The 21,574-nt window shown below is 39.6% G+C and overlaps 2 protein-coding genes across 3 annotated transcripts in view; one reads left to right on the top strand and one right to left on the bottom strand.

The window, feature by feature from the left end:
* The window catches only part of LOC118782303, a 104,528-nt gene that overhangs the window by 51,768 nt on the left and 31,186 nt on the right, over nucleotides 1-21,574 (bottom strand). The gene's annotated exons all lie outside the window — the stretch shown is intronic.
* Nucleotides 6,019-21,574, top strand: part of zfhx3 (zinc finger homeobox 3) — a 146,458-nt gene continuing 130,902 nt past the window's right edge. For both annotated transcript variants that reach the window (XM_036534782.1, XM_036534780.1), the window contains exon 1: nucleotides 6,019-6,377. The gene's annotated coding sequence lies outside the window, so the exon portion shown is untranslated. The remainder of the gene's footprint in view (nucleotides 6,378-21,574) is intronic.

The raw sequence follows: 21,574 nt of genomic DNA, 5'->3' as shown, positions 1-21,574 counted from the left end.
AACAGACCCTAATGTGAGAATCCATTCGTTACATTGCAAACGTGGTTATCGATTGCCTAAATAACACATTATTTCTTTTGAAAGTAACATAATGAAAGTAAAATATGTATATTTTTGTGTTTAGAAATGTACATAATTTACTTTCATTAAAAGAGATTTTGTAATAGAAACTGGGAGGTGTATGGTGTTCACAAGATGTTTAGTGGTGCTAACAACTTTAACATCTGTTCATATTTGTTTGAATGCTATTTAAAATTATGCGGTATAGCATGATCAAAATGTTACTGAACGAATAACTGTACACAGATATAACTATACACGTTGTTATACGAAAAACGAATGATATCAATTAGATGAAAATCAAATAGATTAGGCTAATATATGTCTTCGTTTTGGAAGCATGTTGATGAACTGTTGGCACAACTAATTATGCATAATGTGATGTAATGCTTTATAAGTATACAAAACTTCCTGATGTGTCCAAACCTAAACCTAAATCTAAATACTATAACGTGCAGTATTTACCTCCACACAGTGAACCTTCCGATGTCTCTTCAGTATAATCAAAAAGCAAAGAATGCAATTGCCAGATTCAACGAAAGACTAAGCCCATCAATTGCGAAATTAATTCTGTGACAGTATATACCACTGAAATATGGTATTATAAAACATGAAAAAGATTGGCAAACGGATGTTTTTATCCCGATAACGTATACTCATGATTTTCACTTAATCTGCGCTGATTTATTCAGTGTGATGCCCTATTGATGTTAAAATTGTCAAATGTTGTTTATTGACGGCTCCGAATTATTTTTAAGTGTGAAAGTACATTTTAGTTTAGCGCTCTTCACGAATATGTTAACATGTGTCGAGTTTTAACGGGAATTTTAACTATTGTGGCGCGTTTTTTGTTTGTTTGTTTTGTTTTTTTTTTTTTTGCATTAACACTAAAATAACATCATATGCCGTTTCCATACATGAACTGAACAGGGGAAGCATACTGAATATTTACTCATCTGTAAATATGTTATCATTTTCCGTGTTTAATGTGTATTTTTGTAAGGCATGCACATATTCATATAAAACCATATATAATACACACATAAGATATATAACATGTCTTTCTGCATCTTATTAGATGGTAGAGCGGTGGAAGGTGGCCTCTCGTCTCTTTTCTGCATATATGTGAATAAATTGGGTAGCGTTGTGACGCAAAGTACAACAGCAAAGAAAGTATCTTTAGAGGTCTGTGGGGGTTTGTGAGGCAGGTTGATACGCTTGTTGATCCTCGTGGTCAGAGTGAACATAAGAGGGCGCTGCCATTGCACCTGGCGACATAGGAGCACACTATTCCGCCCTATCCAATCCGAGCACCAGGCCGGACAGTGGTCTACTGGTGGATCTTGCTTGGACTTTTCCTCACTTTTCAAACTACAGAGTAATTAAACATAACTACTCACACCTAGGTTGCCCACCTCACTGCGAATTTTATGCAGATATTTATCTAATCAATACGTGAACGAATTGATTAATAGTGTTTTTGTTTGTTCGCTTGTTTTTGGGTTTTCACCCCCAAATGCATGGTTTCTTTCGTTCACGAAAGTTAATATGTAGTACCTTCTCTTGTTTGTTTTAAGACATCAGGCGTAGATTTAGGTACCTTATACTAATAAAATTCAACAAAGTCCTTTAATCCTCAGAACTGTATTCATCATGCTTTTATAACGCTGCAAGACAATAGCGGACAGTTGCTTTTATCTTTGAACGTTTTCACGCGCTCTCATTTCCTCACCGTTCCCCTCAGTGTTTTATTATTCTGGGATGGCACGCGCGGTGCGTGAGGCCAAGATAAAGCTCTCTCTCTTTCTCTCTCTCGCTCTCTCTCTCACGCGCGCGCGCACACACACACACACACACACACACACACACATTTACATATTAGGTGTAATGTCTCACAGTAAGAAATCCGCTAAAATAAATTTTACTCAAGTCAGTAAGTGAATGTGCTTATTTATTCATTCGGTGGATTTCACAAAGGATTTTTTTTCAGAAACACTTTTGATTAATCGAAATACCTCGTTACAAAATGAGGCAGTTGTAACGTATTATGTAAACATTGTAATGGAAATCTATTTTTAATCCGTTTATATATACTTTTAAAGTGTATAACTTTACTATAAAGACTAATGTCACTAAAGGTTTGGATGCATGCGCGCAGCTAGTTTCCCCTGCACGTATGCACGAGTTTTGGATGGCCAAGGATGCTCAGTCGCCTCAGTCATTTGTGTTCTGAGATTTTTTTTCTTTCTTTTGTTTCGACACCCACATGCCATCACACAGGGTTTGATGCATTTATGGTACTGCTCATTTAAGTGTTGAGAAACACCGGTAGAATGAACTCGTGCTTTGCAAAGACATCCGTTTCGAGGTAATTCACGTGAGGAATACAAAGATGCGGTAGAGTATCTTTTTTTCCAACACAACTGGTTCTTCTAAGAGGAACTTAAGTACATTTGCAGGTTAGGTAAACAGTTATTTAGTTTGTTTTGGAACGTAGAGGTCACCTAGTAGCGACAGAACTACACCTCTGTAATCGATGCACAGATAAATTAAAGGCTTGCTCTATACTGTTTCTCCACGCGTCCCAATCACACTAAGGCCTTTATTATCTCGCTGCCCCTCTATCTCCACTCTATTCTCTACCATTCAGTTTTACAATCTTCCCTTCCCAAGAGAACAGACACATCGCAAATCCTTGAGATCCCTTCCGTCTGCTTTCAACTGCACAAAATATGAGCACCTCTGTATCCAATTCAAAAATGGATGAATGCATGTTTGCTTACGTAACAAGGCTGCAGAGGTTAGTCATATGCATTAAGAAGCTGCATGCATGCCTTGTCATTGCACAACGGGCCGGTTGTCTTGGGGAAAAATGGGGTTACGTTTTTGCATGCTTCCATACAAATAACAAGCTGTACACGTAACAAACATATGCTCGTCACACACGCGCGCGCACACTTTGCTGTCTTAGGCCACTCTTCCGTTAATATTATTTTTTATATGCTGTTTTAAAAAAGCTGGCATTCTAGTATATGCGTGGTTAGGTAGAATATTATGTAATTTGCATTTCTTTATGATGTGAGACATCTGCCAGAATGCAAAATTTGAATACAAGGGTCACAAATTCGACCGCTACACTTAAAATGACGTGTCAATTATTGTTACCCATATAATACACGCAGGTAGAAAATATAACTTGTAGTATTTAAATATTAGAAAGAAACGCTACTCATACATTGTTAGAAAGGCAATTTACAAAGTCAAATGCGGAGCATATAAATGTTCAGCATTAACAATATTCAGTTTGTTCCACTGCTTTAACACTTTAGACACTGCCTATACATACCACTACCATTACGCGAATTTTATTGAATAAAGCAGCAAATACTGGGAATTTGCATCCCATAACAGGTAACATTATGTAGTTAAATACCTGCTTCGTTTTTATTCGCATTATTTTTCTTTTTGTGCACTTTGTGTATGCTCATTGTATATCTGAATCTGTTAGTTCACCGGTATTTCTCTAATAAACATAATGGGTAATTAAATAAAACAAAGAGATTAATATTATTTATGACGATTAAGACCCCTTGGACCCTTACATAGGGAAGTTGTGCGTAAAGAGTGTGCAAGATTATTCATTCTTTTGCAGGGAATCAACAATGGAATTATCCTAACAAAGAGGAACTCATGCAGGGATTGTTACAAATTTCGAATTCTGGAAAAAAACAATCTGGCCATTTTGGGGAAACCAAGCTTTCTAAACGACTACTTAAGCGAAATGTTTGTGGGGCGGGGGGGGGGGGTTGTACGACGACCTGTAGAGAACCTAGTCGATCTATACTACAGTTGTTACTATTGATCAAATGTCACCTCTTTGAACGCAGGACTTTGGAAGTTTTGCAATTTATCAGTTATAATATAAAAGTGAGACGACGTCAGTTTTAAGGCATTAATGTAATTTGCTTTGCATTTTAAATAGGCTAGTATTTCTATGATATTTCCCATCCTGTAATTTCATCCGTACTCTTATGAAATTAAACGAATTCATGAGGCCATTACACCACATCACAGGGAAATACAGTTTTCTAAATGCAAACTACTGCTACTACAATTTAAAAAGAGGGATTTTTGAAAGAATTTACTTTTATAACAAATATCACAGGTCATTATCATATACTAATAACATAAGTCTAACGAAGATTAACCTATTGCATGATCTGCCATCACAAAGACATGTATACAGCCGACGGGTGGGAGAAAATTTAGTTTTTTTTATGTATCCTAATTTTTGTCAAATATAGCAAGGATATACGAGGATACATCATACAGCAATAGACCCATATTAACGTTCACTGAATTCACACATAATACATGTGTCGGACAAGTTTAGTTGCATAAGTTTTCTATTAAATTTTCCCGTATCGCCATCCATAGCAAACAGTATAGTCTGCATATACACAGGTATTCGCATCCTTTTCAGTCAGTGTGTAACCTGCATGGGATATCAGTATCCGGTAGTAGATTGAGTTTAGCATAAATGCACGCCAGAAAGTTTGGGGGTTTATGCTTTGAATCGCGGCTCAGATTGCGATTCTAAATTTGCTTTAACGAAGCGCTAAGATTCCTCGTAATGTATTTTGTACCGAAATATCAAGTGTCTTGTCCATAGTTGCTGACTTGCATTACTGTACATTACATTGTCTAAAATCCCTTTAGATCTCCTCTCTCCTAGTCACCGCTTCACAACTACCTTGGGACCTACCGCAGTTTGTCTTGCTAAATCTCAGTGTATTGTTTCAGGATTGCAGGCAACTTTCTCCGGTGTCTCATGATAGCCTGAGTTCACTGTTTGCATCTTTAAATGGGTTCATATAGGCTACACATAAATGGAAGAAATGTATAAACAGATTCTCCAAACTTATTTGATATCTGTGTGATCTGTGTGAACAGGCATTCAAGTTTCCTCCGCCTTTAGGCTATATTGTTTCCTATAGCTGCAAACTATTTGATTGTGTTGTTGATCGTGTGCTGCATAGCCTCATGTTTTGCTAACTTTTGACCAACATTCCAAACCGATTAGAAAGTAACGTTATGTCCTAATTCATTGATACCAAACAAGCAATACAGGTTACGCGAACTCGAATTATCAGCATTTAACATAGGCAATTAATCATCAATAGGCCATGAGATAGATCAATATGCGTTTCTAAGTCAAGTGTCATTTAAAGACGTATGCATGAACAGTCTTATAGCAGGTCTGGTCATAAAAATCAGGACTGTCTTTTAGAATCTCAAGTAAGTAGTTAAAGTATGTGTATATCGTGTACCACATCGCTGCGGAAACACGTGTAAATAGACAATTTGCTCCCCATTCTCCTTAAAACAAACAAACAAACAAACAAAAAGTCTTTTCTACATTCCTCGCTTCTCAAAACAAAAGTCAGTCTATGAAAACTGGCGGTTGTTTCAATTCATATCAAAAGTATCTATCTGACAAACTCATGGAAAGTCCCAGCACTGAAGCATTCCTGCTCTTACTGGCAACTTGCAAAGTTTCTTAAAAATATAACAAATAATAAAAAATATAGAAAAATCACAGATGCACATACATATTACAGTACACAAATAAACACATTCATGCACGCAAATATAATTTAAAAAAGAATGCAACACAAAAAGAAATGGTTTTGTTTTTCTCTGGCAGTACCATTCCAGTTCGCTGGTAACTTTCGCTGCTGTTCTAATGAGACTCCTGGTATTTTACTTTCCGCTGTTCTTAATTCCCTATTTTCAATCCCTGATCATCACTTTCCTCTTTTTCTCTCCCTATCTATCCATCCATCTATCCCTCCCTCCTTCCTTCCTTCTCTTTCTCCCTCCCTCCCTCTCTCTCCCTCCCTCGCTCTCTCCTTTGCTGAATCTTATTGATCCAGAAGGTGGCTAATTAGCCCTTCCCGTCGTGCCTGTGTAATGAAGCACATGCGCACTGAATTAATCACAGCCATTTTTTGCAGGAAACTAATTAGCAGGAATAAAGATCCAAAGAGTTTTTTTCTTTTCAATCATCAGATCTCACTTTCACCTCTTCCTCTCTCCCTCTAACACAAGACACATCGCCTGCTTTGCATCCAAATTATTTTTATATAGCCTTTACAACTAATACTTCGGTTTTTTACACTCCGCAACAACAATGATCTTTCTTTTACCATCCTAAATGCAAACTGACCAAAAGGGACTGCCTTGATGGGATCTTTAGCCAAACCGTCTCTATACTGGATTAAAACGCGAGGATCACAAAGCGGCTGCAAAAAATTGTAAGTTTCAACTTTGGGTTTCTCTTTCTGTGTAGCTATATCCGATTCAGGATTTTTCTTACAGTTTTGATTCTAAATGAAGGTTTTTCTTGTCTTTTCCCTAATCATTTCGAAGGTTGGTTATTTCCTCATTTTGGAGAAATAACACGCGATCGCAAGTTATTTTCATGCAAGTTGTTTTATTCTCTGTTCTATTCGTATCGTTACCTGTGTTTACATCTGGGTTCGTCCTCGCTCCCCTCATGACTGGAAGAAAAGAAACGGGCAAAGACAGCGATTCCTTTCAAAAGGCAGACCACAAAGCTTGGATTTTAAAACAAATTAGGGCATTTTGGTGGGATCAGAAAAAGCTCACAGAATAACATTTTAAAATGGTATGTTTTAAGTATGACTGCTAAAGGAAAGGGTTGCGCTGAGCAGTCGGAAGGTAGCGGGAGCTGCATGTGATCATAGCCGGGAAAGCAACACATAAGTCCAGCTTGTGGGTCCGCTTGCGTCCGGCGAAAGGAAAACACCGTCTTTTCCTCCACACTTTTACAATATACCACATCGTGTTACACTCTTCTTTTCTTCTGTTTTCGATATCATTCCACTCGTATATGATCCTTGGTGTTTAACGTCAATTTAACTATCCGAGTCCTTTTATAACGATTTCTGTCCGCCCTGTTGTCCCTTTCAGTCAGTTCCTCTACTTTTCTTTATCTCTCTTCCAGTTTAGACGCTGTTAAATTTTATTTTTCATTCCAGGTGGATATCGTGAAGCGTTGTTAAAGTCGATTCTTGCTCATTCCCTGACGGAGTCACATGTAAATCGATCGTCTTGTGTGTGTGTTTTGTGAGCGTGAGGGGTTTAAAAACGGAACGGACTCCATCGTGACAAGAGCGGATCATCAAAACTTCGGATACTGGAAAGCGTTAAACCAAAAGCCGATAGAGTTTTAGCGGCGGGTCGGGAGGAAGAGAACAGAATGAAGAAAGACAGGGAAACATTCAGAAGCAAGAACAACGGAAAGACAGACAACAGTTAGCTGGATTCTCATTTTGCAAAAGTAAGACAGTAAGGATTTAGCAAATAAAGAACAGTTTAACGAAAAAAGCCTGACAATACTACATAAAACGATTGATGTGAACAATATTACCAAAAGCAATTGGTAGTGGGAACCACGCTTATGGCGACACTACCATACATTATCGCTAATTATCAATCAATAGTGTATTTTAAAATATGTTACAAAATCAAATATTTTACAACCTTAACTAGCTAGCGAACCTAGCTAACATAACTTGGAATAGTTCAATGGCTAGTGAAATCGCTAGCTAAGTTAGCGCGACTACCAACAGGGAAAAACAATGGTTGGACTATCAACATATAAAGCATAAAAAGTATGAGCTGGACAAAAATAAGGGGATAGATAAAAAGCTGTAGCAATTCGGATAGATAGAGGTAGAGACAGGAATGGGGAGACCGACAAGGTTGGTGTGAGAATGTAGTCCCTCTAAGATACGGACTGATAGACACGAAAGAGCGGAAACGTCTCCCACCCCACGACATAGACGACACATAAACTCACGCACACACACTCAAAGCGCCAAAAGAAGAGAAAACAGATGAGATGGAGATGGAGTGAAAGGATATTCGGAGACGGGAGTAAAAAGCGAGACGGGAAGACGAGGTTTCGAGACAGAGAGACGGGCGAAAAAAGCGGTCTGCCAGCAGATGCAGTGGATGTGTTGGCTCTGGGAGAACGAGAGAGGGAGGCTTAGAGACTAGGGGTCAGACAGCAAGAAACAGGGGAGCAGGGGTCACTCAGTGAGTGTGTGAGAGATAAAAAGAAAGAGAAGGCAAAACCCCTCCATTTACAAGCAGGGGGAGAGTGAGAGTGAAAGGACAGAAGGGAGGCGAGGGAGGGGGTATGTTTAGGGGTTACACAAAGCGGAGCACTGAGATTGTGGGGGTCAGATAAAGAGTCTCCGGTTGGTCAGCAAGGTACAAGGAATGAGGGTATTTTGAGGGGTTCATGGAAGAAGACTGCTTGGTAATGAAGCCCTGGTAGGGTTAGATATTGTTTGGTTGGTATGGAAAGTGAAAGAATGGATCTCAGGGAGATGGAAGGGGTCAGATAGCCATGGGTCATAGAGAAGGCATCGGGGAGGTCAGAAAAGCAGGCAGGATCCAAAGACCAGTCAGGCTTTCCCAACCAGAGGTGGGGAGGTAGTTCACATAGACAACACAGGCCTGTAAATATGACTTTGTCAGGAAAGAGAGTAGGGAGAAGGATGAAAAAATGAAAATAGAAAGACTTGATAGCTGAAGATAAGGGCACTGTCCTGTTGCTGTTGACACCTTTAATATTCAACATCCTTAAATTTTGGAGATCTCAGGAAGATGGTTGCACTAGAATGTTTTAACAAAATAATCCACCACCAACCAATTTTGTCTTTTTTTTGCACTCAGTTATGTCAAAACTGGTGTAAAGAGGGAGGGGGTACAACACATAGGTCTGGATGTTGTGTTTTTCGGCACAACGCCTGCATTACCGCAACGGCTCAAAGACACGGGGTGTTAATAATTACAGGCGTCACACAGAAAAGGGGATATAGCATAATGTTAGTGCTCTGTCTGCACTCCCACTGCCTTTGAGCTTTACAAACAAAGAAAGCAGAAATGCCCTTTTCCAATTTAGCCTACCCCTTTTCAGGATTGCAGGCCATCCACTAGTCATTTGTTGACAATAACTGTGATGCTGCTGAAGAGTTAATTTTATAATGTAAAATAAGATGTGTATTGTCATCCTTTAAGTTGGTGAGCTTTGTTATCAAGGGTATTATAATGGATACAGTATCTGAAACATGAACATGCAAGAAACCAGGCTTATTGAAACAAAATTTTGTAGACAAAAAATAGCTTATATTCAGTGTCAGGTTAATACATCATGAATTTTATGTGATCTCACTTGATCATTTCAGACCTGCATGCTTTTTGTTTCTTGGAGAAAGTTGTGTACTTTAACATTAAATTTAAGTGGATTAGCTGAAAGTGCATGTTCACACTCTAGTTGCATTTCAAACTTGCATTATGCCCTGGGAACTGGATGCAAATTTGAGGGGCAGGCACGTCATTTCAGATTGTTTTACATTTTTTCTTGTACAAAAGCTATAAAAAACAAATTTCACAATGCCATTCCTAATACTCCTCAAGAATATATTCATATTGTATTAACAAGGCTGTAACAGCTGTTGATGGACGTTTGATTGTGAACTGCGTTTCCCCCCCAATTTTGTACATAGTATTTACAGAATACTGGGTTAATTATGATGGTCCTGAAACAAAAAATAATGGAAAGGTTGTTTATGTTATGCAACATTTTTTAAAGCAGACACATAGAGCAACCTTTCCCTTTTATTACATTTGTGTTATTTAAATGCATATTATATTACCAGAAAGTGTTACTGAAATTTTGAAAAGTGTACTGTTTTTGTAAATATACTAAGCATACGTACAAGCTTTACTAATGATGTTATTGTGCAGTTTAGAATGTTGTGCTATTTTATATATGAAAATGTACACAGTGTCTTTTCTTTTATACACATGATAATGTCTAAACAGTTCTATATATTGCTCTTCACTTAGTTTAATTGTGATTATAGCCATTGCCTTTTCTTTACTGAAAGTGCATGCTTCTGTTTGTTTATACACTGAAATTATTTTAATTTCTGTATATAAATCCACACATTATTATTATTATTATTATTTTATTATTATTATTATTGCAATAATAATGTCAATTTATAAAGCGGAGTATATGGATATAGAAAGCTTTCTGAATGGAAATGTTCAATGTGAGTTTATAATTATAGCATAATGAAGACAGTGCTGTATTCAGTATCAAGTTGTTATTTCCAGTCATCACCAGATCAAAATTTAAAGACAACAAATGTTATTTAGCTCTCCTTAAGTTTGTAGTAAGGTATACTTGTTTATTTGCGCAGCTGAAAGAAAATGTGCTCTTTTCAAATAACATGGCATTAAATCTGGGTCTAAGGCTGTGTTTAGTGCGGGTGGAAGTGATATTAGAGCAGCATGTGCTGGAGGACAGTGTGGTTATGGGGCAGTGGAGAATGCACTGTGTTGCTTGCCCCCCTTGGTCTCCCCCCTCTGTCTGTCTTTTTCTCTCCCGGGGGTTAGCTCCATAGGCCTCTCTAGGGAAGCCCACTCTGTTCTCCTCAGCCTGAGAGAGCTCTGAGTCAAGATCACATGGTGACAGGCAAGGAATGTATGGCTTCACATTTATTCTTGTAGTGGTGATGAGTATGATGATGATAATTCTTATATGATTAAAGACGTAAGTGGTGAGGACAGAGAAGAGCTCCAGTATCCTGTGTTACTGTGTGTGTTAGTAGGGTGAAACAGTTGCCGGAATAGGAGAGCTTTCTGTTATGATTTTGTCATCAGTCTCCCTGCCTTTTCATAGTCTTCGTCCCTCCATCATGCCATGTATTAATTCTTCATCCTGGCATTAATTTTCTTATGTTCTCTCTCTGTGTTGTCTCTGTTTTTCTTTCTTCTCATTGTTAGTCATCCAATGTGATTGCAGCCCGTAGGTAGACAGACCCCTCTGCCATTGGGGATAGCAGGGAAATGAATCATAAAAATGGGGAGAGAAAAATGCGTGCGGCCATGTCTGTTTCCTGTATGGTTGAGTGTAAATTGGCTTAGCAGGAGCAGGGGATCCTTTTACAGCTTATGGTTTTGAATATGTAAGCCGCTGCAGTCAGGACCAGTTATTCTAGTTGTTACAAACTGTAAGATGAGAGCATACGTGTCAGTCGTGTCATTAAGGACCAGGATTAGGGCGGGGGCCTATGTTGGGGGCGGGTACGAGAGGAAGTGTGTTGTACTCAGGTGTGTGATACCTGGTGTGTGCTCCTTGCATCCCCCGCCAGGTCTGTTTGCTCTGTTAGCCTTGACTTTTTTCCTAGTTTTTCTTTCCCCCATCCTTTTTTCTATGTTTTTGTTCTAGGTGTCGTTCTTTTATCTCTTTGAAGTGATGTTGGCAGAAATTCTGTGGTGTGCTGTTTCACAATATGTCATCGTGTTAACAATCATTAAATCATTGAGGTTGGAAGATTTACAATCACTGAGGTGTATGTGTCTGTGTGTTTGTTGTATTGTCTAGCGGGTGGTGGATGTTAGGTAGGAGACCGGGAGTCAGCCATTCAAGCTATTGAGGTTTCTCCTGAATTAAATTAACGAGACTCCCCAACTATCAGCATCACTGCCATCATTTCAGCCATACACGCACATGCGTGGTATAGTAAGAGTGGCACACTGGTATCAAAATATAAAGCACAGAGGATGTGTGTATTTACATGTATTAGAATTTGAGAGACAGTAAGCTTCTGTACAGTAAGCCCCAATACCATGTTTAATTTCAGTCAGGTACTGAATCATCAAGGAGTCTCCTCTTTTTATACTGTTTGTAACTGAGTATACCCATATATATTGCTTGGCCTCAGGATCAAATCAGCATGCAGTTATATCCAAATACATGTGTAATCAAAATATAATAATTTGTTGTAATCTGTATTACAAATTATCTGCAAATAATATTGATTAGAATCACCCTTTATTTGTATTTGTTATTCAGCCTTCACCTGCTATGTGGTGTGTTCTGTGTGTGTGTGTTTGTGTACACTGTATGATTGATATATTTTAAGACACAATGCATTTAGCTTTTACCATCCATTTCTGTAGTCCATACCATAGTCCACAATCTACAAACACATTTTCCCTGCTTTTAAATGAGTTTGTTTTTCAATAACTGCATTATCTGCAGTTGATTTCACAAATGGGATGCCTTAATTGATTAATTATTAAGTTATTTATGAATGTTGATAAAGAAAATGAAATTATTTAATCAGCAAACAGCAGAAAAATGCAAAATGTGAATATAAAACATCCAAATTTAATGCCAAATTACCCACTGAATATATTCATCCTGATGGTATTATGGTGTCCATTTTCCCTGCCTCTCCTTCCCGTAGTTCCATATCACAAAACTGTGAACAGCAGTGGGGCTGATGTTCTCTCACTCTCTTTGGGGAGGCGCCTTACTGCTTTCCGTGGTGGGGGTCACACAGTATTTGGGTGTGCAGACAGGGCGGGCACTACCGTGCCTGGCCTTGCCTGGGGGGTGGGGGGCTGCTCCAGAGACTGCCAAATTGAACTCTGCGGCACTCTCGGCAACCCCCTCAGGACCTCTGAGCCGGGCATTCCGCCCTCTGAGCTGGTGCTTATCATCACAAAGAACAGAATGCATAAAACATGGGGAATACATAGACGGAGTCTGCCGAGGTGGATTTTCTTTTTCGACCACTGAGCTGTGGAACAATGCATGGGGCCCCCGGCCTGTGACTTTGGTGCAATCCTTTTCTTTTTTCCTTTCTTTACTCTTGCTCTGCAAACCAGCAATTATCAGATGCTATTTTCCCTGTGTTTTTTTCAGCTAATAATGCATCTCTCAGTAATTTTATTTGGTCTGTGGGACTTAAATATGTGTTATGTAACTGGAAGCTGTGATATTAAAAATTCAGGAAGTGGGGCTCCCTGTGCTGAAGTGGAGTAGAGTGGCTTGCAGTGCTGGGCAGCTTGGGCAATCAGATGCACCAGTGGGCACCCAGCACTCTCAGGATTGGGAACCATCCTACATACACATCTGCCTGTCCAGCACAATAGTCACACACCTGATTGTCTACACCTGCTCTTAGTGGTGAGGAGAAACTTGTCCCTTTTTAAAAAAAAAAAAAAAAAAGTGTATATGAGATTTTTTCCTCCCAGTTTATTTACTTTATGCTTACTATTAATGACATAAAATTTGTGCTTTGTAGTAAATTATTTATTTGAATCAGTAAATTATTTTTATAAGCAAAGGAAACAAATCCTTACTAGTTGTATTATATGACAGTATAATGTAAACAATCTCCACACTGTCATGTTTTATATTTGATTTTTACATTTGCTAATTTATACTATAAAATTTCATTTTTAACAGGAAGGTAAAATTTAGAATTATTAGCACAAACAGATATCTGTCTTGTATGGTGCTTTTCTTTCAGTATATTCTGTTCTGGTAATGCATTTTACTGTTAGTACAGAGTTGCTGTATTTTTCCCCTACTGAGCAGAAATGCAATCAGTCCCCATGATTGGTTTGTAAGAGGGTTAACGCTTGTTGTACCTTTACTTTTCTCTCTCCAAAAATCAAGGGAGGCTGAGAGAGTCAGGGCTAGCTAGCATGACTGGGCTCTGGCAGCTGCATAAGAGAGTGTGCGTGTGTGTGTGTGTGTGTGTGTGTCTGTGTGTGTGTCTGTGTGCGCGCGTGCGTGTGTGTGTGTGTGTGTGTGTGTGTGTGTGTGTGTGTGTGTGTGTGTGTGTGTGTGGCTGCATCGATTGGCCGACGTTTGGCAGACAGCGGGCTGCTCATTCAGTTGGGGAGTGAGGACATGCGAAGGCCCGGGTGGCTTGGGGCAGGTTGCAGTGTCTTGCTCAGACGCAGGATCAGCGCGGCAGCTTCAGACATGCTACACTCAGCTGCACACTACACCATCGTGTAGACCAGGAGTGCGTTCTGAAGATTTATAGAGAGTGTATGCATTTAGGAGCATATTGCATGTGTGTGTGTATACACACAATCAATTCCTTGGTGTTGTCATTTTTCATATAATTGCTTGTATTTTTATAGAAGGAAATATTGTTATAATTGTTATTGATTTGACATACAAAGACTGTTTTTATTTCAGATTTTTTTTATTCTGAAATTGCAGCTAGAAGTAGATTTGTCAATATTTGGCTAGGGTTATAATTGTATTTGGTCAGGCATAGTGTATATATTGGGATGTTTTCTCATATTTACTTTCTTATTGAATTTACGAACTAAATAATTGTTACACTCCAATGTTTAAGTGTTTTCTTAATAAGGGACATTTAAAGATTATTTTTTATTTAAGCTCATTTCATTAACTGGTCAAAAAATTGTGTACAGTAGATCAGTTCTGTGCTTTTCAGATGTAATGGTATGGTACTGAATTGTGAAACATTGTGGTGTTGAGATGTGCCTATTAGAGCAGTGAGGTGGCAGTGTGTTTGCAGTAGCATGAGTGTACAATGTGCAGCACTGGCCATGTCCATGATGGTGTGTCTGCGCAGTGAGTATGCGGGGGCAGTTTCCTGGCTGCGCACAGCTGCCGGAATGTGGAGCGGGGGTATGTCGGACCCTGTTAGGCCCATGCCATTTCCGTAATGTGTACTGCTCTGCTGATCCTCCTCAGGATTAAAGGGAGAAGAAAAGAAAAGGAGGATTCGGGGACCCCTCTTTCCCCTCTCGCTTCTTCTGTTTTTAAAAGGCATCCTCCAAGCACAAGCGTCATTCAGTTGCAAATGCGCTGCAGCCAGTCCGGGTCCCCCGTAGGGCAGAAGGATAGACAGAGCGAGAGAGAGATGGAGTGATAGAGACAGCGCTGCTCTCTGGGCTCAGCACTCTACTGAAGGTCTCATCTCTCACTACAAGGCCTTTACTACACCTTCACCGTCATTTCTGATCAGTTCATTTCTGAAGGCTCAGAACACGGAGGCATTCTGAATGGGATTATTAGGCTTTGTATTGTGAGTGAGCATGCATGTTTGTGGTCAGTGAAGTGTGTGTTCTTCCTCTGTCCTTTCAGAGGGTCTCACGGCACTCTGTCCCCCTCCGCGCTGAGTGGCAGAGTCAGAAGGGAAGGGGTTAAGAGCCAGGGTAAATCCTCTTTGTCTCGACGGCCCTCTTTGCCATTGTTACGGTGGAATTGAGCTCGGCGCACCTCACTTGACCACAGCAAAGCAATAAAATGGCCTCTAAGTGCTGACGCTTTTCCAGCTCTCTGGTGTCGGCCTTTTATGCGTGCACATGTCTATATGTGCTTGTAGTCACTTTTGTGTGAATTTTGAAAATTAAATCCTGTGGGGTTTTTTTTTTCCCATGTACAAATAATCACAAATTTCACAGAATATTTATTTTCTTTGTATAGACATTTATTTGTTTATTCATTTATTTATTTTGCTTTATTTCTGCATATTTAGTGAAAGCATATACATACAATATGCACTGTATAAATAAAAAAATTCCTAAAAATTTCTGTGGTTATAGATCAGTGGCAAGGTTTTTGTCATTTTTCTGATTTTGATTAATTAAATCCCATGCTGTGTTGAATCTAAATGCAGATATAATGTGAATGTAAATATTGCAGTATGATGGCAGTAAAGGTGCGGTCTGCCATTAAAGAAAATTAAATCTGTATTCAGCTTAATTACAAAATTATCTGAAACTGACAATTTTTATAGACTATTGAATTCATTCATTCACTGGCTTCTTTTAAGCCTTCTGTACTGTTCACGTAGGCTTTACTCACAGAATGCACTGTGCCTCAGTGTAGCCTGAGAATATCATTGTATTGAATGTTGTCTGTCTTCCTGTGTAGTCTGTTTTCTCTGCTCATTGTCACAACGCAGCCCTTTGGCTCTGCGGTGTCAATGAACATCAAGGCTAAGGCCCTCTTTTCTCTTTGATTCTGTGTTTGAGGTCTCTCTGAATGTCTCTACTATTATTGCTTCTAGTGATATGGTTCATATACAGTACCTCTACTAAATATAAATCAGAAAATGTCATCAATTTAATTTTAGTTTTCATGGTAGAAGTTATAATTTTTTTCTTGGGATTCTTCATTTTAATGAATGATTGGATGCTGCTGTCTGTGATTATTATGATGATAATGATTAGCATTATTATTCATATTATTGCTATTTCTATTATTTTAACATAGACTGATGATAATAATAATTACTGAACAGGCAGACACATTTGTGGTTGCAGTCTAGGTTTTTTTTGTTTTTATTATTGTTATTTTTTGTTTATGGTGATGATTGTATTTGTCATAGTGTCATTTCCTCTCAGACACTGTAATTAAAAGGGAAAAACACTTGGTGTCCCCTTATCCTCTTCTTATGGTATGTGTGTAATGAGGAGCAAGGGGGACTGTGCTGATTGGTTTCCTGTTGTCTGATGTCTTGTGTAAGGCTGCTGATTGGCTGTGACATGCAGCTGACTTGTAATTGCCACTGTCTGAACCCCATCTTGGGTGTAACCTGTTTATACCAGGTGTCCTACAGGCTATATTAAGCATTAGTCCAGGCTCCAATTAAATCAACACTTCCTCATGGCCAAATTATAGCACCCTATCACATCACCTGATGTCTGTCCGGCAAAGCTGCATGTTTCTGTCTCTCATTCTTTCTTGCACTACTGAATTACATAGAAAAGAGGTGTGGCTTATTTTATTTGTTTAAATTAACAGGTACCTTGAAAATTCCTTGTAAATTGATGGCAGATATTGTCTGCGCCAATACAGCATTAAAGTAGAGGACAGTTTTAAAAGAGGAAGAGACAGACATACACAGGAAGACAAAGAGGCCAGAGCAGACCTGCTCCTTTTACTTCATCCACCAGCCCCCTTGAAACACACATCTTGTCACATTCAGCCAAACTGCTCCTCTGCACATAATTCTGCACACAGTCCAAATGCACCCCCTCCCATATCATGCTGCAGTTCGGAATGTGGCGGGATGCACATTGGTGGCTGTCAGGATTGGTGGCGGGGTTTCAGGGAAGGGGTACCAGGGCGAAGTTATGTTTTGACCCCTTCAGTGGCACCGGCTGTCTGTTTTTCATGGTTTGGTTTCGTTCCATTAAGAGTTGATCTTAAGATCAGCTTTTAATGGTTTGATTCTTGCATTTGACTCTCAGTATGAGAGTCTCCTTGCTGCATGTATTGTATTTATTGAGGGTATGCATGCATGTATGTGTACACTCACATTCAGTATTCAGTATCCTCTTAGATTTATAGACAATTTCTTGGAGCTTATCTCTTAATGCTCTCATCATATCTGCAAAAGTGTTCTTTTTTTCCATTTGATCTGACCAGTCCTTACTGGTCAGAATGTTTTTACTTTTTGCAGAGAGCATGCATGAACAAAGACCTCCATGGCTTTGAAGTGGTTGCCGCAAACAAGTGCTGCATTGCTTGAAAAGCTCAAAAGAAGGGAAAGTTGGACCTGGCCATGTGTTGCAGTTTTTGTTTATATGGTTTGCCTAGTAATTGCTGGCATCTGTCAGTCCTTTTTCTGCTGTTTTTTTTTCTCCTCCGCACGTCTACAGCAGAGATGCTCAGCTACGTAAGCAGACACACTGAGTGAGAGACACATACAGAGGTGCTGTTTGTCTTTCAGTGGGTGACTCAGGCCTAGATTATTAAGAGCCTTATAGGAGCAGAAGTTTTAATTGCTTGTGGTTGCTGGAAATGTAGACATTGCCACAGCTCTAAAGCTGGCCAGTTTACGCAGTACCATTCCTGATGCCCAAACCTGGTTAGCACAGCCTGTTCAGGATGGCTGAGATTGTGGGGATTTGGGTCACCGTGTCTTCAGTGCTGCCGCTGAGTGTAAGGCAGCTGTTGTTTCAGGTCCTGTACTGTCCCTGTGGGAGTGCCAGTCTGAGCGACTGTGCTCAGATCCTTTGGATATGCTGAAAGTTTAGGGAAGAGAGTGATCTCTGAATCTATCTTGTTGCCAGTGTAAGCTCTCTACAGTGCCGGTTTCGTTTTTGAGTTTGACAGAGTCCTGGCTACCTGAGACCCTTAAAAGAGCCTCCCAATGGTTCCTGAAACTGGTTTGGGGCGGAAACATTACAAATGGTTCCCTCTGAGATAGTCTCTGAGTATTATTTCCTCTGCCTGCATTTTGAAGTGCTGGTGCAGAGCAGAGATTCCCAGGCTCAGCTCTGATGATCTGCTTCTTGTCCTGGCACAGCACTGCTAGCCTTTTGGTAACTCAGGCTCTGTTTATAATAGAAAGGGATTGTGGGAGTGGTTACAAGCACAAGTCTCATCACCTGCTGCCGTCCTGTAGATTTTTATGAATCGCTGGAGCCTTAACAGTTGTGGGTGCAAAAAAGGAAAGAAACAGCACCAGAAAATCTACAAATTAAAAGCATGAGGAGAATAACACATACCCCAAGGCCAATGACTGTAAAGAAAGAATTTTAGAAACACTAAATAAAATATATTTATATAAACTATTTATAATAGGCTTAATATATTATAAATTCCAGATTTTGTAAAAGGGCTGCCTGAGTCTAAAAGCAATTCCAATACAAAAAGGCATACAAAAGTGAGTTATTACAAGTTATAGAAAAAAGTGCTGCAGCTAAATTCTGTATATATCCTTCGTCTATTCTTCTGTGGCTGGGTTTACATTAAATCTTAGTGGTGTTAGAGTGTGTGTTGGTGCATGTTCATTTGTGCATGTTTGTGTGGCTGTGTGTTTATACAGGTGCAGATATTCCCAGTGCATGCTGCCCTCTTTGCACCAGTCACAGATACTCCTGTCATCAGGTGGTGTTTTCAGCTCCTCTTATATTGCACAGTCTTGTCAGGTAACAATCTCCTGGTTTCAGAACAGAATTGACTGAATTCAGTGAATATAATGTGCAACACAAATTTATAATTCGGGGCTCCACAAACCCTTATTTACCTGGCAGGACCAAAGTCTAGACTTTACTAGATCTAAGACATGCAGGTCAGCAAGGGGTGAAGAAAAAGGCCTTTTCAGGTGAAAATACATAGTGAAAGTACAGGCTTATATATTGAGAGTTCAAATTTAAAGCTCCCTAAAGGTATTTCATTGGTTTGTGTAGTGTTTGCGTAACAAACATCCATTTTAAATTGTATTCTCTGAAGATATGCAGTTAAAAATAAATTCTGGTCTCTCTGAAGTGAGTCATGACTATATTCAGGCGTAGTCTACAATAATCAATATCCACTATATTTAGAGCATTGGGCTATTTGGCTGGTGCATAAACATGGCCTCACGTGGCTTTAAAATGACAGCCTCCATCATACAAGGTCTATACAGAATAAACACAGTTCAGGTCAATACCGTGGTGTGGTTCAGCAACACACAGACCATGTAATATTTACATGTAAGGTGCATCCCAGTCTCAACTACCTGTTCAAAGGTCTGACATCTATGGTATGATCTGTCCACAGAAATTATTCATTTCCTTTATGTTACACAGTTCCCCTGCTACCTTTTGAGTAGTCATACTTGTATGATAAGCATGTGCTGACCACTTCTGGTTGTGTCCTAGCTTTGGCTATGTGGTTTTACAGTAGGAAGTCAAATTGCCTACTTTCATAAGTTGCAGAGAAACAGGAACTATGAAGTGTTGCCAGACACCAGCGTGCAGTGCTGAACCACAGAGATAGGTGCCAGCAAGCAGCACGAGTGGGCACACAGGGGGTCCTCTCTGTGTGTGAGTCTCCAGGACCCCCCGGGGGGAAGGGGTGGGACTCATGTCTCTGATGCATACGGCTTGTGTCAGCTTGTTTAACACTTGCTTGTGAGCGCATTTATATGTAAATGCAAATGTCCAGTTGTCTGGTTAATTACAGCAGGGCCATTGTGTCTGTGCCAGCGACAGAAAGCTGGGCGCATTACACGCTACGGACTTTCCCAGCTTGTTTATTGTTGTTTTTTTGTCTTTCCTTATTACTCTCTTTCTCTAGTCATACCCATTGTAACCATCCTCTTTTTCTGTGGATACTCCCCTCCCCATGGTTTTGTGTATAATGTAGTGCATTGAAGAGATAACAATGTGCCTCATTCTTTTATGTATGTATCTTCCTGCTTCTCATTCCTCTGTGCGTTTCCTTTCACTGGTCAGAGAAAATATTTCTGTTGGCTTTCACCCTCACACAGCAAATGTTAGATTAATTACTCTGGGTGTTAAAAATGCATTTAGGTCACATTTTAATTTCATGCAAATTAACAAACAGACAGAAGCAAATATTAACTGTACAGTTACAGTTATTCAGCTGGAGAGGATGATTCTCTAAAGTGACTAATGCATTGGTTTCCTGCCACAGAAGGCTGCAGCCTCTTTCAGCCTCCCTGTGCTGTCACTAGGGGCTACTGGACAGGGAGAACAAGCTGCAAATAACACGGCAACAGTCTCTGCCTGAGACCCAGGAGGCTGCAGGCCTACTCTGGACTCCTGCTAGCTCACAGCAGTGAAACCAGACATACTCCGGTCAGCTCTAAGCATCTGTCTGCCCATTTAGTAATAAACCAAGAACAGAATCTTAATAGGTTTGCCACATTTTATGTCCCCAGAGAGAAGTAATGAGCAGTGATGTTTTATTGTTCATGAGAACAAATTTATTCATTGTTGTTGTTGTTCATGTTTACACAAAGTTACACTCTGTGGGAGCTGTGCTCCATTTTACCATGCACTCTTTGTATGTGTTTTGTATCTTTCTTTATAAGTGTCAAAGAGAATGAGGTCTGGGATTCACATTTCCTAGAAACATTTGAGTGTTTTGCCATATTGCAAATAATGAACGCTTAATTGACGATTATTGTTGGAACATGATGAAAGCAGTTTCGGGGGCTGAGTACTTCCACTTTCAGTCTAGTATTCCTTGCATTCAGACATTTTTAGATCCTGACATGAGATTTCAGCTATATCAGATCTTTGGGGGAGGGGATCTCTGTCTGGAAACCTCAGCGCTGGAATTTGCATTCCAGATTGGTAAATAACCAATCACACGTTGGCATGGCACATTCAGGATAAGTAGTGAAATAAATCTTGGCACATTGGCATATATATTTTTTTTTTATAAATGGCCGTTACAAAGTGAGTGCACCGCACTGCTGCGCTTGATGTTGTCTGTCTTCTTTTGTCAGTGTGAAAAGCTACATGAAATGAAACAGTTGTAAATTGTCAAATGAATGTGCTCCTACATGCCCTTTAATAAAGAAAATAGATTGCTGCACTGGAGGCTACAGGAGTCGTATTGAGGCTGAGTTTGATATGTTTAGACCTTTGGACCAGCTGTAGTGGAATATGAAAGGGCAAAGAATGAGAGGCATTGTGGATTGAGAAGTGTCCTCAGCTCAGAAGTGATGACAGTGTTGTAAGTAATTAGCAATAATGGAATTATGATTGGAACTAGCGATAAAAAATTAAACATAGAAGATGAAATTTTAATCAAGACATGTAGCTTCATTTTAGAGGTAGCCTTTGTGAGCAGATATGATGGAAAGAGCTT

This window comes from Megalops cyprinoides, chromosome 8 (assembly GCF_013368585.1).
Source record: "Megalops cyprinoides isolate fMegCyp1 chromosome 8, fMegCyp1.pri, whole genome shotgun sequence".
In the NCBI taxonomy this organism is placed as follows: domain Eukaryota; kingdom Metazoa; phylum Chordata; class Actinopteri; order Elopiformes; family Megalopidae; genus Megalops; species Megalops cyprinoides.
Note: the sequence above shows the minus strand (reverse complement) of the source record. Positions and strands in the feature narration are given on the sequence as shown.